This window comes from Hipposideros armiger, unplaced genomic scaffold, assembly GCF_001890085.2.
Source record: "Hipposideros armiger isolate ML-2016 unplaced genomic scaffold, ASM189008v1 scaffold_1, whole genome shotgun sequence".
Taxonomy (NCBI): domain Eukaryota; kingdom Metazoa; phylum Chordata; class Mammalia; order Chiroptera; family Hipposideridae; genus Hipposideros; species Hipposideros armiger.
The window spans coordinates 1890725-1894832 of record NW_017731351.1 but is presented as its reverse complement, the minus strand read 5'-3'; positions in this window follow the sequence as shown (position 1 = coordinate 1894832).

The window sequence follows — 4108 nt, the reverse complement described above, 5'->3', positions numbered from 1 at the left end:
TGAAGAATAGTCTTGAGGGAAATTACACTTTTTAAAAAAAATTGTACTCTTGGTTCCCACCTGTTCTACAGCAGCAGAAACTTACCTGCATAATTCTGTATTTTCTTACCATATTTAAAGAGTGAAAAATCTGTTAAAAATAGAATGACAGTTATAAGGGAAGGAAATAAAAATCTAAATACAGTATTTCTATATGCATATATAAATAGGAATATAAACAGACAAATATAGACTGTGATTATAAAGCAGTAAAACTTCATTTAGTAAGAGGTTTGTGGAATAAATCTCATTGCTTGACAGACAGCCTTGTAGATATGGAGGTGCTGTGCTTTCTCTAATTAGATGAAGGGGGTTCGGGAGTGAAGTGTGGATGCATCAGGATGGAGTGACCAAGCCCAGGAGCCTGTGGATTGAGTGTCAGGACAGATGTGATGTCTGGGAGGCTGAGACTGAGAAACTAAGGGAAGGAGAAGAAGCAAAGGAGAGACCTGAGACAGGCAAACCCCATGGACCAGGGCAGAAGTGAGCTGGCAGCAGGCTTGCCCTCAACCCAGTGCTGAGGAAGCAAGGGGGTGGCCCCGGAAAAGGAGGTGTCAACGCTGAGCAGCACAGTGAATCCAACGCTACCTGTATGTTTCCTGCTGCACACCACGTCACGGCAGCAACAAAACAAAAAAGTAGAAACAAAACATGGTAATATCAACAATAATAGTAAATGCCATAACAGGATTCCCAGGAAAAGCAAACATGTCCCCTGGAAGGGAGAGTGACACAAGGAGTACCAAGTATGCTATTTTGACCGGAGGCACATGGACTAGATACAGGAGCAAACTGTGACACTCAGCTCAGCCTGTGGAGTGTGCAAAAACGCATAGTGTGACGGCAGGTACGACAATGCCACCCAGGGGATCAGCATACTATTGGGTCTCGTATTTGTGTCTTCCCTTTCAGGTATACTTTAAATTATGATAAAAAAAAATCTGTCAAAAATAGAGATGGCAGTTTTTGGAGAAAAATATAAAACTAAATACATTATGCATATATGCCTAAGTAGGACTACAGTCAGAAATATGAACGAAGACACAATAAGATCTCCCCACCAACGGCAGAGCCCGCCCTGGGAGTGGGTACATGGATGCACCCTGTACTGCGGGTCCCTGGGCTTTTGTTTATGTTTGGGCATCGCTGAGAGGGTTGAGAATGTGTGAACTTGCTTGCTCTGTTAGAGTCTCAGACGGTGAGGGTCTGGATCTCCTCTGAGCTCCATATAATGTTCTGACTTTAAATAGTTGCATACATGGTTAAAAAGGGAGTGTCACTTATCCGCCTTCTTAAAAACCTTTCCCATCTTTACTGCCGTACAGTTTGCACTAACTGGCATTTTCAAATCTGGTACTGAGGAAGGCCACCTCTAGGGACTCTCTGTTTCCTGCTTCTTTGCTGAGAACCCTAGCATGGTCGGATTCTGTCTGTTCTCTGTGAATAGCACCCTCTTCTTCCCAGGCACATAGAATTTTATTTATTCATTTTTTTAAAAGATAGCTTCAGTGTAGCACCTTGCTCAGTAGATGTGTTTGGAAGATGAACTGGCTGGCCACACACATCAGCCCACAGACCAAGCTGCTTCTTGGTTTGTGTTGTCCAATCTGGAGTTCAAGAGTTTAGGACGGGAGGACGTGGGAGATCAGCAATGCAAGGTCATTCTTTTCCTTTCCCCCATTGCTGAAATTTCTTGCTAACATGAACTGCAGAGCCACCGTTGGCTCATGACAGCTAGGGTGGCATTAGCATGTCACTGAAATCACATCCATCCCATTCTTGAGTCTTCTATGCCACAACTGCTCAGGTCATCCAGGTATGTCTGCCTTCCTTCATCTGGATGCCAGCCTGAACTGTGGCAAGTGATCTCTCTGGCTGCTGAGAGAAAATCAAGAGAGAGAATCTTGGAAATGTAGAGCTTTAAGGGAACTCAGGGACCACCTACTTCACCTCCCCTTTTGCAGAGTGAGGAACCCCATGAAACACTAGCCGGGAAGCTAACGAAGGCAGCACTAGTCCTGGAACCCAGGTGTCCCCTGGGCTGCGTCCATCAGGCCACACGTATTTCCTCGCCATCGATGGGAAACTGACTGCACAGTGCTAGCCAAGTATTTGCTCTATAAATAGACACTTCTCAGGGTGCTTTATTCTTTATGTTCTATATAATAACAGTGTCGCTAGCAGCAATTTTCTGCCACCACACAGCAAACAGAAGAGTGAAAAATCCCCCTCCCGTCCTTTTCTGTTCCTTTCTGTTTGTGACTTTTCTCCAAGAAAGGCCTGAATAGAATGTGAAAAGAGGAGAGGTGTTGGAACCCATCTTCTTGGCCCTGTGTCATTTTTGTATTTGAAAAATAAACCTGTATCCTTGTCCTATTTTCCTGAGAAGACTGTAGATTCCTCTGCCCCCACAGGAAACCGCCTCCTTTCCTCTTCATATCAGTGTCCCCTCAGATTTCATCTTGAAGTGAAAAACGTTGTTTGACTTCCTTGCCTAAGATCTCAAGCAGCTTCATGTGGAGTCACGGAAATCTTTCCTCACAGATAGCTGCGTCCCCTCCTCCCTGGGACAGTGTATCAACTAAAGCGTTTCCAGGTGTGTTTCCTGATGGGCACTTGGGCTCGGGATTGCCGCATGATGTCAAAAGCAACATCTATATCACTATCTTCTGGATAATAAGTACCCGAAAAGCATTTATTAGAGATTTGTGGTAACTCCAGAGGTCTGGGTATTCAGCCATCGTGGGGTAGGCTCTTCATTTGTCCATTTATTTGGGCTTTATTCATCTGGCAGGTATTTAGTGAGTTCCTTCTCTGGGCTGGATGCTGGGGTTACTGCACCGAGTACACACTTCCTGCTCTCCGGGAGCTCAGAGACTCGTTGGGGAGGTGGATACAAATGTGAATTATTACATAACCTGGTGTGATAATCACTCTGAGAAAGTCAGATTGAGAGAATCACAGAGGAAGCACAAAGGTGCTGTATTTCACTTGATCCATGAGGGCAGAGCAATCTCCTGGGTGTGGTGATGCTTGAGTGGGTGTTGAAGGCTAGGTAATCAGGGAAGGAGTGAAGCCCCTGGCAGCGGGCAGAGCACATGCAATGGCACAGATGAGTGAGAAGCCATGTCCTCTGAGGAAATCACAATATTTTGGTATGCGAAAGGGGGACAGGGCAAGAGATAAGATGGAAAAGCAATGGAGGCACAGGTCACAGCCAGCCTTCTCGGCCACACTTGGACTTGGACCTTTACTGTGAATTGAATGGAAGCTGTTGAAGCTTAGTGTTATCTGATTTATGGATTGGGAAACTGACCTGGGCAACGGGGTAGGTTTGGGAGGTGCGGGGAGGGGCTGTGAGACTGAAGGCAGAGAGAGGGGTTAAGAATCACTGTTGGCATTTATGCAGAAATGTTGGTGGCTTGAAGCAAGGCTGTGGTAGCTGGGGATTGATAGAAGGGACCCAGAGCTGCTGTAGTGTTAGCATTGGTGGGACATGGAGCTGGCCAGATGTGGAGAAGGAAGCAGAGTAGAATGTTATTCAGCAACTGAATTGGCAGATTACTGCGACAGGAAGTAAAGGCACAGATTACCTGATGGGGTGAGGTTAGGCTGGGGAGCATGGGTGAAATGCCTGCGGTCTCCGGGCTCGGGGAGGCAGTGACACATGCAGCTCTGTGGCTCAGCAGGGATATTTGCCCTAAGGTATAGACTTGTTGGTCACTGAGAAATTTATGGTGGCTGACAATTTTCATATGGAGAGGGTAACCAGCAAGAGAAGCTAAATAAAATAATGGTTATCAACCAGGCTTCCTGGATTCTAATCCTGGTTCTATCACATACGGGCTATGTAACTCTGGGCACATTACCTCACCTCTCCAAACCTTGGTTGTCTTATCGTAAAAATGGGGATAATCATGGTAACCACCTCATGCATCACGTGCAGTCTTTAATCAAGTGCCTGGCACATTGTAAATGCCAACCACTATTGGCTACCAATACTGATATTACTAATAATTGAGAGTCTAAAGTAGGAGCTGAGAGAGGATTGCAGATGAGAGACAGGTAA